The sequence below is a fragment of the Oncorhynchus mykiss genome, chromosome 17 (genome assembly GCF_057628025.1).
Source record: "Oncorhynchus mykiss isolate SJ-2025 chromosome 17, ASM5762802v1, whole genome shotgun sequence".
Classification (NCBI taxonomy): Eukaryota; Metazoa; Chordata; class Actinopteri; order Salmoniformes; family Salmonidae; genus Oncorhynchus; species Oncorhynchus mykiss.
The window spans coordinates 47858710-47876199 of NC_143038.1; positions in this window are offsets into that span (position 1 = coordinate 47858710).

Consider the following 17490-nt stretch of genomic DNA (forward strand, 5'->3'; position numbering starts at 1 on the left):
ACACACACACACACACACACACACACACACACACACACACACACACACACACACACACTCACACACACACACACACTTAACTACATCAAGTTGTTTACTCTGCTTGTGGTTGTAGTAATTCTCATTTGCTGGCTGCCATTATACAGTACCCTTTTCACACTATTGGTTAGAGCCTGTAAGTAAGCATTTCACTGTAGACCTGTTGTATTCGGCTCACGTGACAAATAAGCTTTGACTTGATTTGAAATAATCTGTCTGTCAACAATTGTTGGAAAAATGACTTGTGTCATGCACAATGTAGATGTCCTAACCGACTTGCCAAAACTATAGTTTCTTAACAAGAAATTTGTGGAGTGGTTGAAAAACGAGTTTTAATAACTCCAACCTAAGTGCATGTAAACTTCCGACTTCAACTGTATATAGGGCAGGTAATCAAGGAGGTGGTGGAGTCCAGGTGAGTGTCATGAGGCGCTGGTGTGCTTGACGATGGTGACAGGTGTGCGGGATAATCAGCAGCCTGATGACCTAGAGACCGGGGAGGGAGTATACGTGACAGTTCTACAGTATTAGTAAAAATGTGATCAAAACATGTGGATGATCTTGTTCCTGTAGTGTTTGAAAATATGCTGGTAGGTTGATTGATATCCTGAACCAGATTACAGGCACTGGTTACAGTGAGAAGCTTCCTCTTGAGCGGACAGCTTGAGGAAAACCAGTCAATATTCAGGTCCCCAAGAAAGTAGACATATCTGTTTACATCACATACACTATGAAGCATTTCACACATATTATTTACAGTGCCTTGCGAAAGTATTCGGCCCCCTTGAACTTTGCGACCTTTTGCCACATTTCAGGCTTCAAACATAAAGATATAAAACTGTATTTTTTTGGAAGATGGATGGAGCCAAATACAGGACCATTCTGGAAGAAAACCCGATGGAGTCTGCAAAAGACTTGAGACTGGGACGGAGATTTGTCTTCCAACAAGACAATGATCCAAAACATGAAGCAAAATCTACAATGGAATGGTTAAAAAATAAACATATCCAGGTGTTAGAATGGCCAAGTCAAAGTCCAGACCTGAATCCAATCGAGAATCTGTGGAAAGAACTGAAAACTGCTGTTCACAAATGCTCTCCATCCAACCTCACTGAGCTCGAGCTGTTTTGCAAGGAGGAATGGGAAAATATTTCAGTCTCTCGATGTGCAAAACTGATAGAGACATACCCCAAGCGACTTACAGCTGTAATCGCAGCAAAAGGTGGCGCTACAAAGTATTAACTTAAGGGGGCTGAATAATTTTGCACGCCCAATTTTTCAGTTTTTGATTTGTTAAAAAAGTTTGAAATATCCAATAAATGTCGTTCCACTTCATGATTGTGTCCCACTTGTTGTTGATTCTTCACAAAAAAATACAGTTTGATATCTTTATGTTTGAAGCCTGAAATGTGGCAAAAGGTCGCAAAGTTCAAGGGGGCCGAATACTTTCGCAAGGCACTGTAGATATTGACTGTTTGCCTATAACAACACCACAAAAGAAAAAGTGTTAGACGTGCCAGGTGAACCTGCAACCACAACACTTCAATAACACTTGACATAAGATTTAGTAAAAGAGCGTCTCAGTAAATGAGGACTGTGTGTATGTCTAGACACAAACCGGTGCGCCTGGCTACTACCACACCCTGTTCAAAGGTACATAAATATTTTGTCTTGCCCATTCACCCTGTGAATGGTACATATACACAATCCGTGTCTGAAATGTCTCAAGGCTTAAAAATCCTTCTTTAACCGGTCTATTCCCCTTCATCTAAACTGATTGAAGTGGATTTAACAAGTGACATCAATAAGGGATCATAGATTTCACCTGTATTCACCTGGTCAGTCTGTGTCATGGAAAAAGCAAATGTAGTTAATGTTTTGTGCACTCAGTGTTTATCTATTTATATGACTCACAAGGGGCCAGACTCACAATTTGAGGTGTATGATTAATATGGACACATCTAGGTGTAGCTCCTATCGATTGGTATGCTCAACATGTTGACCATTGGTGTTAATCCGGCGCCGTCTTATGACCTCACTCCTGTTGGACAGACGTCTGGTGGTCAACAGGGTGACTGCTGAGGTCAGAGTGCAGGCCACACCCCCAGCAGTCAGCCAATAAGAGTTGCCCAGCTCATATGTTATCCCTGGTATCCCATAAACCACCTGTAGTAGACAGAGAAAGAGAGATCAGTCAGTGATTCCTCTCAATGATACTGTGAAAAAACAGTTATAACAGTATCTTAATAATCAATGATAGTTTACACACCTCTTCTCTGTATCTGGCGAAGGTCTCCACACCGGTCTCCACACCACAGCAGACCTCCTATTCCAAGCAGACCTGTGGGATACAGTCACACATTGATACACTGATAAGACCAACAGGCTGAACAGGTCACACGCTTTATGGCATGACAGGGAGACTGCATAGAAATGGTCTACAGAAAATAAAGATATAAACAGCAAGATACCAGCATGCATTGTGTTGAATTGTGTTCCCACCATAAGTATGATTTGAATTTAGTGTGACAGCCAGCAAATGAGAATTACCACAACCACAAGCAGAGTAAACAACTTGATGTAGGTAATCCGAGTGAGTGTGCATGCTTTGTTTCATTTAATTTGATTTGTTTGGTCAGAATAGTCCACTCAGTAAAATTGTTCACTGTTTTCCAGGGAGTCCTGTGCTGTGTGTGTTTGTTGGCCTGCAAAATTCACTTCCACACACAAAGAGGGCACCAGAGAGCCAGCCTGTCCTTCTGACCTGCAGAGTCACATAACTTTGTGCATCTCAGCCCAATTACAGTGGCCAGGATGGACAGAGGAGCCATCACACAGGTCAACACTAACACAGCTCTCATGATCAGGGTCTCAGCTGCAAGGACAAAGATACATACAATAGATCAACTTCACACAGATGTAATGGAAGCACTGTATAGATTGCCCTAATCAATATAATTACAAGAGTTCAACAAATGATCTTGGGCCAGATGCATAGACATAGTCCTGGACTATCTGGCTAGCTAGCTGCCAGTGTTACAAATGGACAAGCTAAGCACATACATGTAATTTGTTGAATATTGTGTCATTATTAAGGTATGTTGCATAAATAATGTTAAAACAAATATGAATGGTTGAAACCATAGAAATATAATTACTAGAAACTGAAGGTAGTCCCAATGCTGTTTTTGCGGTTTTCATTTGAAACTGGGTTAGAAGGAAATCCGGTGGACGTGATCTCACTTGGCAGCTCTTCCAGGTAGGTTATGGTGACATCACAGGTCCACAGTCTCGCTATGCTGTCATGGAGACACTCACCCCACAGCCCCCTGCACCGCGAGCTCAGGCCCACTGAGGAGAACTGGTCTTTAGCATCCCGCTATCACAACACACACCAATGAATGATATTATATTCACACATATTGCCAATGGCACAGAGATTTCTCTGTAAGACTCTGGGAAGTAGAGCGCACCCTGGTGGTTATAAAGCCTATAACAGTTTAAGGACAACTAGGCTCTCTGCAACATAAACAAATCTTTGAGTCTCGGTTTTTCAAATACAGATGAAGCCTAGTCTGATTGAAAAGCATGCTCAATCATTTCAATCTAAGAATCAAACAATAACGTGGTCACCCTGACACTTTTTTGGTAATTAGCTGAGGGATTGGACTGGAGGAAATGTAACCACTCTCAAATTCATAGACAGTCATAGACCGAGCTGTGGAATCAAGGCCTGACCATCCATGAGATGAAAATGATCGTTTTTAGGTTGTAATGTTTTGGAGCCATACAGTGTTTGTTTTAAACAAGGTTATATTTTGGGTTCTAATGAGGTAAAACAGATGCACTATATTCTTCATGTTATATTTTTCACGAATAAATTGCTATATATCATTCATTAAAAAGTACAACAATTTATGTACTAATCCAAAATTGACCTTTTAATCTGTGCCCAGGGAATCGCCCCCTGGAGTTTATCTCAAACAATAAAGAATGGTGTTAATCCGTTCTCTTACCCTCCAGCAATCAGTAACACCAGCCGATACCAGCAGCTTGGCACCAAAGATCCCCAAAAGCAGCCCAAGTACCTCAGTCACAGCCTCACTCATTCCCATGGCTCAGTCGGTTCCCAATGACATGGGCGATGTAGAACTTTAAGATCTACTTTACTTTACTCTACTCAGCTATAACAATAATCTACAGTATAACAGATCAGATATGTATCTGTTCATAAAAGAACACCTTCCACTGGTTCGAGTATTATACTATGGTCCATAGTATTTATAGTCTGTTCTGTCTTGCATGACAGGGAGACTACATAGAAAAGGCCAACAGAAAATAAACATATAAACAGCAAGAAACAAACCAACACTATGTGTTTCAACCATGGTATGATTTGTCTGTATAATGGCAGCCAGCAAATGAGAATTACTACAACCACAAGCAGAGTGAACAACTTGATGTAGTTAAGTGTGTGTGTGTGTGTGTGTGTGTGTGTGTGTGTGTGTGTGTGTGTGTGTGTGTGTGTGTGTGTGTGTGTGTGTGTGTGTGTGTGTGTGTGTGTGTGTGTGTGTGTGTGTGTGTGTGTGTGTGTGTGTGTGTGTGTGTTGGCCTGCAATATTCACTTTCACACACAAAGAGGGCACCAGAGTGCCAGCCTGTCCTTCTGGCCTGTAGAGTCACATTTCTTTATTCATCTCAGCCCAATTACAGTGGCCAGCATGGACAGAAGAGCCATCACACAGGTCAACACTAACACAGCTCTCATGATCAGGGTCTCAGCTGCAAGGACAAAGGTACATACAATATATCAACTTCACACAGATGTAATGGAAGCACTGTATAGATTGCCCTAATCAACACAATCATATGAGTTCAGCAAATGATCTTGGGCCAGTTGCATGAACATAGTCCTTGACTTTGACTTACGTAAGAGAAAGTAGCCACTGATTAGTGCATCAATTTAGCATGAGTGACTTTCAGCAACTACAACAAAATATAGCATGGAAGCTTGCAAATAATGTAAAAAACATGAATAAATCTGACATTTCATCTTAGCCTTGCTTCCAAAATATGAAATGGTATGGTTGTCCCAGGGGGTCCTGTTATGTAAAGGTTAAAGTTGAGATTCTAAAGGCGTTAAGCACACATTCCCTTCCCAACACTGTGACCTCCACTGTATTTCCACCCTGTCCGTTCCGCTCTGTTCTGTTCTCTCTCTTCAGCCCCTTTCAGTCTTTCCCTCTACCCCCCACTGCTAACAGTGATGACTTCACCTTTACAACTTCTTATCCTCAAATAAATAAATGCTGCTGAAGGAACATTTGTTTCACTTCAAGACATTCTCTTCTATTTAAGAATGTTCAAAGGTTCTGAGATAATCTTTATGCTGAAGCGATGATAAGATAAAACAGGAAATAGTACATTTTAAGACATCAGAGAGACAGACGCAGGCAAACCATATAGAGATGTTTCGATTGATTACCACTGAATTAAAATGCCATCTCTGTCACTACGTGGCACGCTGAGTTTTTCTGATGCCCTGTAGAGGGCAGTGTTTGTCTATGATCTACATATTCCTGGTCAGAAAACCCAGCTCTACACTCCCCAGTGCAAATTCCCTGACTGAAAGTCAGTGCAATGTATGATTCGCTTCAGTTGTGTGGCTGGGAAGTGACACTACAGATACTCAGAGTTGGCTCACAGTAAGAGAGAACTGCCTGTACTGGTTATCCTGGGCAACCAGCCGTGTGTGTGTGTGTGTGTGTGTGTGTGTGTGTGTGTGTGTGTGTGTGTGTGTGTGTGTGTGTGTGTGTGTGTGTGTTATGAGAATTATGTTCTCAAGGTTCATAACCCAATTCAATTATACTACTCAGTATGCAACTCAGAATTTGTAAGATACTGGTCGAATGAAACAGACGGAGGCCCAGCTAAAATAGTCAAAAAGGTTTATTCAGGAGAGCGCTGGTCTGTTGTACAAAACCATACATTTTATACTGGCTTCTTACGCACATACAATGGGGAAAAAAAGTATTTAGTCAGCAACCAATTGTGCAAATTCTCCCACTTAAAAAGATGAGAGAGGCCTGTAATTTTCATCATAGGTACACTTCAACTATGACAAATTAGAAAAGAAATCCAGAAAATCCCATTGTAGGATTTTTTATTTATTTATTTGCAAATTATGGTGGAAAATAAGTATTTGGTCAATAACAAAAGTTTATCTCAATATTTTGTTATATACCCTTTTTTGGCAATGACAGAGGTCAAACGTTTTCTGTAAGTCTTCACAAGGTTTTCACACACTGTTGCTGGTATTTTGGCCCATTCCTCCATGCATCTCCTCTAGAGCAGTGATGTTTTGGGGCTGTTGCTGGGCAACACGGACTTTCAACTCCCTCCAAAGATTTTCTATGGGGTTGAGATCTGGAGACTGGCTAGGCCACTCCAGGACCTTGAAATGCTTCTTACGAAGCCACTCATTTGTTGCCCGGACCACCCCCATGCTTCACAGTAGGTATGACGTTCTTTGGATGCAATTCAGCATTCTTTGTCCTCCAAACACAACGAGTTAAGTTTTTACCAAAAAGTTATATTTTGGTTTCATCTGACCATATGACATTCTCCCAATCTCCTTCTGGATCATCCAAATGCTCTCTAGCAAACTTCAGACGGGCTTGGACATGTACTGGCTTAAGCAGGGGGACACGTCTGGCACTGCAGGATTTGAGTCCCTGGCGGCGTAGTGTGTTTCTGATGGTAGGCTTTGTTACTTTGGTCCCAGCTCTTTTGACCCCACGGGGTGAGATCTTGCGTGGCCCCAGATCGAGGGAGATTATCAGTGGTCTTGTATGTCTTCCATTTCCTAATATTTGCTCCCACAGTTGATTTCTTCAAACCAAGCTGCTTACCTATTGCAGATTCAGTCTTCCTAGCATGGTGCACGTCTACAATTTTGTTTCTCGTGTCCTTTGAAAGCTCTTTGGTCTTGGCCATAGTGGAGTTTGGAGTGTGACTGTTTGAGGTTGTGGACAAGTGTCTTTTATACTGATAACAAGTTCAAACAGGTGCCATTAATACAGGTAACGAGTGGAGGAAAGAGGAGCCTCTTAAAAAATAATTTACAGGTCTGTGAGAGACAGAAATCTTGCTTGTTTGTAGGTGACCTAATACTTATTTTCCACCACAATTTGCAAATAAATTCATAAAAAATCCTCCAATGTGATTTTCTGGATTTTTTCCCCTCATTTTGTCTGTCATAGTTGAAGTGTACCTATGATGAAAATTACAGGCCTCTCACATCTTTTTAAGTGGGAGAAGTTGTACAATTGATGGCTGACTAAATACTTTTCTGCCCCACTGTACTTTCACACATAAACATTAGGTATCCTACGCACACACTGTCCTGCTACCCAGCCGACAAAGATTAGGGGAGTCCGTGAGAATTACTCCCCGTCCTCCCTCAAGATAGGGAGATCCTGGGAAGTACTCTCAGTGGCCCCCAGCGAAGGTCGGCACCGAATCCTGCTCAGACAGTCTGTTTTTAGACATATTGTACAGATATATTGTTATACCCTAATTCTGACTAAAAACTACACTCACGGATATATAATTCTACTGACTAAAACCATTAATCTCATGACTCTAATCAATTTCATACAATCATATGGTTTCAGGGTGGAATATTCTAATCATTCATTTAAACATATAAATCCCATTAACAGTGTGTGACAGAGAGAAGGGACTGTCTGAATTGTTTAACCTGGGTAACCAAAGAACAGAAATAGGACAGAACTCTGGTAAATACACTTAGATGTACAGTTTTTTTTGGCCGCGCAAATGTTTTGAGTATAAGCCCTTTTTCAGCGTGCAAGGCAATGTCAGAACAGCAATACCACACACAGCAGAACTATAAATTCACAGTCAGTATTGGCCCAATCAAGAGAACCCAGCAGAGGGAGCTGTAGTGGAAACATGAACATCAAATGAATTAAGATATATAGACACGAAATGAAAATACATTATGAAGTCATTACCTAAATGTTTGGCCTACTTATAACCTAGTACAAAAAACATACCACAAAAAAACAAGAAAAACAACATTACTCATTGAGGCCTGCTGGGGCTAGAGTGGCCAAGCTGTCTATCCAATGTGCCTCTCTCTGGAGGTCATTTATCCCTGTCTCCTCCCATGTGTGGTTCCTTCACCAATTCATTACACATATAACGTAAGACACTTAGTTCATTGTTATTGCTATTGAAATGCATGGCAACAGGAGATCTTATGCTCACGTCTTAAGTTCACGTTTGGTCTCACCCACATAATCAAAGTGACAGGAACACTTAAGGAGATACAGTATGCAACATATTTTGTATGACATGTTATTCTACCTCAAACCTTTATCCTCTCACTGGAATGGAGATGAATACGCCTGTTCCCTCTGATAATGGCATAGCAGTGGATACAGTTGTGACAAGGGAAATAGCCATCAGGAATGACAGACAAATCTGGCCTTACTAAAAAATGCCGTAAAGTTGAGGGTCTCTTATAGCAAAACCTCGGGGGTGATTCAAACGCTGTAATTCTGGCTGCACTGTTTGATTGCCATTGCCTTTTGCATTTCATACCTGAAATGTTTGTGGCAATAAAAATACGTAATTGTACGTTTATTTACCAGAGTGCTGTCCTATTTCTGTTCTTTGGATTTTATACGAGGATCCAGCACTCAATTTACATATATATAAGGCATGTTCTGTATCTTTTCATAACCTGGATAACCAGCTATTTCCAGCATAAGAAGCTCTCCTACGATTATGCGTATTTGGGTGTGTGTGTGTGTGTGTGTACAGTATGCGTGTGTGAGCATTGACAACATAAGCACTTCAAAGTTGGTTTCAAAGCAAAGACAAACTCATTCCAGAACACAGCAGATGCTATTTACAAACTGTGTGTGAGCAACAGCAATAGCAAGCGGGATATCTGCCTAAATCAATGGCAACTACAATGTGTGGGCTTTTCATTACCAACGTCTGCCTGTATTACATTTAATCTGCTTACATTATGGCCAAGGCCTTATAATGAGGTATTGATCATTACCGTTTCTACTGTATATGAGGTGCTGATTTGAGTGTGGGATTGAGGTGGTGTAGATATCTGGACTGCTGATCTCAGAACAAGGTCAGAGGAATCGATTCCCTTTGATATAGGAGTTACATGCAGAACAAACGAATCTCCAAAGACACTTTCAACACAGCCCACAGATACATGCATAAATTCACAGGCATGCACACAAGTGCACACATGTAGCTAGTCGTAGTTGATCATCATGCAGAGGTGTAACCTTCCCTGAGACCTGAGGGAACTGACACCCCGTAGCAGAACTGATGGGAGCTTTAGGGTGTGTACCATCTGGAGAAAGTAATCAGAGTTTCTCCCTCTCTCTCTCTGTTCTTTCTCTATCTCTCTCAAGAACACACACACCATCCAGTTGAAAGTGTGTTGAAGAGCTTTCTGCAGCTGCAGCCAAGTCCAGCAGCTGACAGCTGGCGCGAATGCTGGTGTTGGAGTGTGTGTGTGTGTGTGTGTGTGTGTGTCACATGGCCTTGTCCAATCTCCATGTAAGGGTCTTAGAGACAGAAATACATAGTATCAAGGTTTCAGTGGCAACGACAATGACCCTCTGAACAGATACCTGTCCTCCATACCGCCACCCGTCCAGTGTCCTCTTCTTCCTAGTTGGAGTTCTAAAATGATGGCAAACACACATATACACACGTTCAATAAGCATGGTACAAGCACAAGCACAGCACAGCACACTTAATCTAATCTGTGTGTTTTTTTCTATTGCAATAATACAGCTGTCTAATTGGCTTTGACAACCTGGCCAACTCAATTCCACCCAGCTTCCCCCAGAATGCTTCGCTATGTCTCTAATTAGGTCCAATCAGCTGGAGTGGTATTTATCGATCCACCTCCCTCTTCTCTCTCTCTCCCTTTCTCCCCCCTCTCTTCCACCCCTTCTCTCTTTCCCTCTGTCTCTCCCTTTCTCTCCGCTCTCTCTCTGTGTGAATGAGACCGTGCTATTCCTCTCTGCCGCTCATTTTAGCATCAGTAAAATAATTATGATAGATGCAGGTGTCTTTCTTTCCTTCAAAGCCTTAAATGGATAAAACAAAATGAGCCCAGAAACTAATTAACGTGTGAGGATGAGCGCAGGGGAGAGAAGCTTATCAGCCTGCTATCAGCCTGCCTGCCCTACAGCATTAAATATCATATTAGATATCTTAATCGTTTACTCCGACAGGAGCGACGCGACAAACTTTCTCATTTTCCCAGTCAATTGATGTGGCTTATGCTTCTCCCTCTGGCTCCTAAACTTTTAGAGGGACATACAGTGCCTTGCGAAAGTATTCGGCCCCCTTGAACTTTGCGACCTTTTGCCACATTTCAGGCATCAAACATAAAGATATAAAACTGTATTTTTTTGTGAAGAATCAACAACAAGTGGGACACAATCATGAAGTGGAACGACATTTATTGGATATTTCAAACTTTTTTATCAAATCAAAATCTGAAAAATTGGGCGTGCAAAATTATTCAGCCCCTTTACTTTCAGTGCAGCAAACTCTCTCCAGAAGTTCAGTGAGGATCTCTGAATGATCCAATGTTGACCTAAATGACTAATGATGATAAATACAATCCACCTGTGTGTAATCAAGTCTCCGTATAAATGCACCTGCACTGTGATAGTCTCAGAGGTCCGTTAAAAGTGCAGAGAGCATCATGAAGAACAAGGAACACACCAGGCAGGTCCGAGATACTGTTGTGAAGAAGTTTAAAGATGGATTTGTATACAAAAAGATTTCCCAAGCTTTAAACATCCCAGGGAGCACTGTGCAAGCGATAATATTGAAATGGAAGTAGTATCAGACCACTGCAAATCTACCAAGACCTGGCCGTCCCTCTAAACTTTCAGCTCATACAAGGAGAAGACTGATCAGAGATGCAGCCAAGAGGCCCATGATCACTCTGGATGAACTGCAGAGATCTACAGCTGAGGTGGGAGACTCTGTCCATAGGACAACAATCAGTCGTATATTGCACAAATCTGGCCTTTATGGAAGAGTGGCAAGAAGAAAGCCATTTCTTAAAGATATCCATAAAAAGTGTCGTTTAAAGTTTGCCACAAGTCCCTGGGAGACACACCAAACATGTAGAAGAAGGTGCTCTGGTCAGATGAAACCAAAATTGAACTTTTTGGCAACAATGCAAAACGTTATGTTTGGCGTAAAAGCAACACAGCTCATCACCCTGAACACACCATACCCACTGTCAAACATGGTGGTGGCAGCATCATGGTTTGGGCCTGCTTTTCTTCAGCAGGGACAGGGAAGATGGTTAAAATTGATGGGAAGATGGATGGAGCCAAATACAGGACCATTCTGGAAGAAAACCTGATGGAGTCTGCAAAAGACCTGAGACTGGGACGGAGATTTGTCTTCCAACAAGACAATGATCCAAAACCGAAAGGCACTGTAGCCTTTCTAAACACGTCAGGAATATGTAATGTGTTGTTTCATCTGCTCAACCCTTCAACCCTTTGACTGAACCAAACGTTACATAGATATGTCTCTGAGTAGAAATGCATGGACGTCTCAGCACATGACATAATCAAATCAAAGTTTATTTGTCACGTGCGCCGAATACAACAGGTGTAAACCTTACAGTGAAATGCTTACTTACAGGCTCTAACTAATAGTGCAAAAGAGGAATTAGGTGAACAATAGGTAAGTAAAGAAATAAAACAACAGTAAAAAGACAGGCTATATACTGTACAGTAGCGAGGCTATAAAAGTAGCGAGGCTACATACAGACACTGGTTAGTCCGGCTGATTGAGGTAGTATGTACATGTAGATATGGTTAAAGTGACTATGCATATATGATGAACAGAGAGTAGCAGTAGCGTAAAAGAGGGGGTTGGCAGGACACAATGGAGATAGCCCGGTTAGCCAATGTGCGGGAGCACTGGTTGGTCAGCCCAATTGAGGTAGTATGTACATGAATGTATAGTTAAAGTGACTATGCATCTATGATAAACAGAGAGTAGCAGTGCGTAAAAATCGGGGTTGGGGGGGTTGGGGGGGGGGGTTGGGGGGGGGGGGGGGACACACAATGCAAATAGTCCTGGTAGCCATTTGATTACCTGTTCAGGAGTTTAATGGCTTGGGGGTAAAAACTTTTGAGAAGCCTTTTTGTCCTAGACTTGGCACTCCGGTACCACTTGCCATGCGGTAGTAGAGAGAACAGTCTATGACTGGGGTGGCTATGGTCTTTGACAATTTTTAGGGCCTGTGTAGAGGTGATGTACTGGGCCGTACGCACTACCCTCTGTAGTGCCTTGCGGTCAGAGACTGAGCAATTGCCGTACCAGGCAGTGATGCAACCGGTCAGGGTGCTCTCGATGTTGCAGCTGTAGAACCTTTTGAGGATCTTGGGACCCATGCCAAATCTTTTTAGTTTCCTGAGGGGGAAGATGCTTTGTCGTGCCCTCTTCACGACTGTCTTGGTGTATTTGGAACATTCTAGTTTGTTGTTGATGTGGACACCAAGGAATTTGAAGCTCTCGGCCTGCTCAACAGCCCCGTCGATGAGAATGGGGTGGTCCTCCTTTCCTGTAGTCCACAATCATCTCCTTAGTCTTGGTTACGTTGAGGGATATATTGTTATTCTGGCACCACCCGGCCAGGTCTCTGACCTCCTCCCTATAGGCTGTCTCGTCGTTGTCGATGATCAGGCCTACCACTGTTGTGTCGTCTGCTAATGATGGTGTTGGAGTCGTGCCTGGCCATGCAGTCGTGGGTGAACAGGGAGTACAGAAGGGGACTGAGCACGCACCCCTGGGGGGCTCCAGTGTAGAGGATCAGCGTGGCAGATGTGTTGCTACCTACCCTCACCACCTGGGGGCGGCCCGTCAGGAAGTCTAGGATCCAGATGCAGAGGGAGGGGTTTAGTCCCAGGATCCTTTGCTTAGTGATGAGCTTTGAGGGTACTATGGTGTTGAACGCTGAGCTCACATAGGTGTTCAGGTGGGAAAGGGCAGTGTGGAGTGAAAAAGAGATTGCATCATCTGTGGATCTGTTTGGGCGGTATGCACATTGGACTGTGCTTCCCTTTGTAGTCTGTAACAGTTTGCAAGCCTTGCACATAAGACGAGCGTCGGAGCCGGTGTAGTATTATTCAATCTTAGTTCTGTATTGACGCTTTGCCTGTTTGATGGTTCGTCGCAGGGCATAGCAGGATGTCTTGTAAGCTTCTGGGTTAGAGTCCCGCACCTTGAAAGTGGTAGCTCTACGCTTTAGCTCAGTGCGAATGTTGCCTGTAATCCATGGCTTCTGGTTGCGGTGTGTATGTACACAGGGGATGACGTCCTCGATGCACATATTGATAAAGACAGTGACTGATGTGGTGTACTCCTCAATGCCATCGGAAGAATCCCGGAACATGTTCCAGTCTGTGATAGCAAAACAGTCCTGTAGTTTAGCATCTGCTTCATCTGACCCCTGTACAGTGCTTCTACACCTGCATTGCTTGCTGTTTGGGGTTTTAGGCTGGGTTTCTGTACAGCACTTTGAGATGTCAGCTGATGTAAGAAGGGCTATATAAATACATTTGATTTGATTTGATTTTATGTATTAAAAAAAATGACATTGAAATGAGATGCTTGTGAGGTCTTTTAGATCTTTGATGAAGTTGACTGCCAGTAAAACTTGTATTAGGATGAATGTATTAGGATTTTTTCTCCAACTTGGTTAAGAGTATCCAGTATTGGTAGGAAGCAAAATAGTCAAAAAATGTTTGAATGGCCTTTTTACTTATACTGTCCCTGCATGGATGTGCAGGAACACAACTATGTAACAGGTAGGCTCTGAAAGGATAAACCCTTGGCGGCCATTTTACGTTCAGGCCCTACTTAAGCTAGTTTCAAGCTGGCATTCCAAAAGTACTACTATACAGTATCTCGGAATGTATCCAGACCCTTTGACCTTTTCCACATTTTGTTACTTTACAGCCTTATTCTAAAACTGATTAAATAGTTTCCCCCGCTCAATCTATACACAACACCCCATAATGACAAAGCAAAAACAGGTTTAGAAATGTTTACTAATTTATATAAAAAAAAACCCCTCAAATATCACATTTACATAAGTATTCAGACCCTTTAGCATCGAGTCTTCTTGGGTATGATGCTACAAATTTGGCACATCTGTATTTTGGAGTTTCTCCCATTCTTCTCTGCAGATCCTCTCAAGCTCTGTCAGGTTGGATGAGGAGCGTTGCTGCACAGCTATTTTCAGGTCTCTCCAGAGATGTTCGATTTCTGGCTTTGGCTGGGCCACTCACGGACGTTCAGAGAATTATCCCAAAGCCACTCCTGCGTTGTCTTGGCTGTGTGCTTAGGGTCGTTGTCCTATTGGAAGGTGAACCTTTGCCCCAGTCTGAGGTCCTGAGCGCTCTGGAGCAGGTTGTCCTCAAGGATCTCTCTGTACTTTGCTCCGTTCATCTTTGCCTCGCTCCTGACTAGTCTCCCAGTCCCTGCCGCTGAAAAACATTCCCACAGCATGATGCTGCTACCACCATGCTTCACAGTAAGGACGGTGCCAGGTTCCTCCAGACATGATGCTTGGCATTTAGGCCAAATAGTTAAATCTTGGTTTCATCAGACCAGAGATACTTGTTTCTCATGGTCTGACAGTCTTTAGGTGCATTTTGGCAAACTCCAAGCGGGCTGTCCTGTACCTTTTACTGAGGAGTGTCACCCGTCTGGCCACTTTACCATAAAGGCCTGATTGGTGGAGTGCTGCAAAGATGGTTGTCCTTCTGGAAGGTTCTCCCATCTCCACAGAGAACGACTATCAGGTTCTTGGTCACCTCCCTGACAAAGGCCCTTCTCCCCCGATTGCTCAGCTAGGAAGAATCTTGGTGATTCCAAACTTCTTCCATTTAAGAATGATGGAGGCACTGTGATCTTGGGGACCATCAATGCTGCAGACATTTTTTGGTACTCTTCCCCAGATCTGTTCCTTGACACAATCCTGTCTCGGCAGTCTATGGACAATTCCTTCATCCTCATGGATTGGTCTGAATACATGTAAATAAGGTATTTTTGTTTTAATTATTTTTTTAAATGCAAAGAATTCAAAAGACCTGTTCTTGCTTTGTTGTTATGCGGTATTGTGTGTAGATTGCTGGGGAAATGTTGGGAGGAGGGAAGTGGTCACACAGCGAGGACTGTGATTAGTTCAAACTAGCTCACCCAGGTCACCTCCACACAATGGCCTAACTCGAGTGATGATGCTGGGCATGTGTTTTATTAGAATAGGGGCAGGTCACACAATATATATTATTCTAAAGGAAATGTAGGTGAAGGAAGTGGTCACGGAGCGAGGACTGTGATTAGTATTAGTTAAAGGGATATTTTGGGATTTTGGCAATAGTTCCCCAGAGTCAGATTAACTTGTAGATACCCTTTTTATATCTATGTGTCCAGTTTGAAGGTAGTTATAGGTAGTTTAACAAGCCAATGCTAACTAGCTTTAGTGCAATGACTGGAAGTCTATGGTTATCTGCTAGATAAAGGGCCTCATTGCCAAAGTACTGAAGTATCCCTTTAAATCTAGCTCACCCAGGTCACCTCCACACAGGGGCCTAACTCAGAATGATGATGCTGGGGCATATATTTTAATGGAACAGGGACAGGTCACACAATGGAGTGGGTCAGTGTCATTACTCTGACTTAGTCTCATGTTTACACTGACCTGCTTTGCTTAACTGGCCCTTCCACTCTGAAATGCAGACTAGAACCTCTCCTTTTGTTCTAAGGGGGATGTGGAGTTCTCCACATGGGCCTATGTCCTCCACATAACCCCTATTCTTGGTCAAAGATGGTCTCTCTCTCTCTGTTTCTGTCACTTCTCTCTAGCTCTGTGTTCCCTCTTCCTCTCCCTCTGTCATAGTGTATTGCAGTATGTTGGGTGTTTGTGTGTTTGTTTGTGTGTTTTTGTGCATGTTGTCAGGATGCAGTGTTGTGTTTGTGTTCCTACAGACTGACAGATCAGGTCTGAGCCCTTGGGGCAGCACGGCCTCTAGTCAAACTCTTTCTCTCTCTTTCTCTTTCTTTCTCTTTCTCTTTCTCTTTCTCTTTCTCTTTCTCTTTCTCTTTCTCTTTCTCTTTCTCTATCACGCACACACACACACACACACACACACACACACACACACACACACACACACACACACACACACACACACACACACACACACACACACACACACACACACACACACACACACACACACACACACACACACACACACACACAGAGAGCTCCATATGCCCATTCCCAGCCCAGACAACCCCCTTCTGTGTCTGAACCAACAGCAGCCTGGACCTTACAGAAGTAAAACCTTTGATGTTAAAACACATGAGAAAGAAGTGGTGTCCCTCAGGACAGACGGGGTGAGAGGTGATTGGGTGAGAGGTGCCTGACACTTCAGTCCTGATTGGGTTTAATTGGCTTTGATGGGAAGGGGCGGGATGTGTTATGACGGTGTCACTTCCTCTCGTGTCCAGACTGACACTGTCTAACCTCTCGTCCCCTCTGGCAGATGAACACTGCACTCTCTGCCTGGTTCAGAGCAGCCACCCTGCTGTGATGATTAGTGCTTCCATGGCCTGGGTGTGTGTGTGAGTTGTGATTTAAAGTGCTTAAATTGGCTGTTCAGCTGCCCATGTCCTGACCCACTCAAACAGGCAGATGGATTTTGAGTGGAGAGACAGGGGGTGGGAGGGAGGGAGGGGGGTTGGGGAGAGAGGTCAGTCACTCAGTCCATTAGGCCACTCATGGCCGTATGTTAGTGATGGAAGTGTTAGGGGATTAAACTACCTGTAGTTTCAGTTCCTTCCACCTGAGCTGAGATCTCCTGCTGCTCAGTAGGTGGCCATGTCTGGACAGATCACTCACCTCTACATATCTTTAATAAATTCCAATCAGCAACAGTCTTATCTAATTTGTATTCAATTAGGATATATGTAAATTAACATTTAGATCTGACAGAAAACGAACAAAGTTCCTGTGTTCCCAGCCTGCTGTTTAATAGCACATTTCCAGAGTTGATGCTGGCCCGTAGATTATGTTTGTGGACTGGTGCTGTGTAATTAAGACATTTGTCTTTCCACAGGGAAAGGCAGGCCGTAGCTTCAGCCCAGGGTGATTTTCCTCCTCGGTAAATGTTGTCTAAAGCAGCCAGATGGGTCAGATCCAGGTTATGGTTGAGCCAGGCCAGTGGGTTCTCCAGAAGGACACTAGCAGGTGTCTGAAATAACACACAACCCATGTCTAACCATTACACTGGGTCGCTTTTGTCTTGAGACAATCAGAAAGGAGAGAGG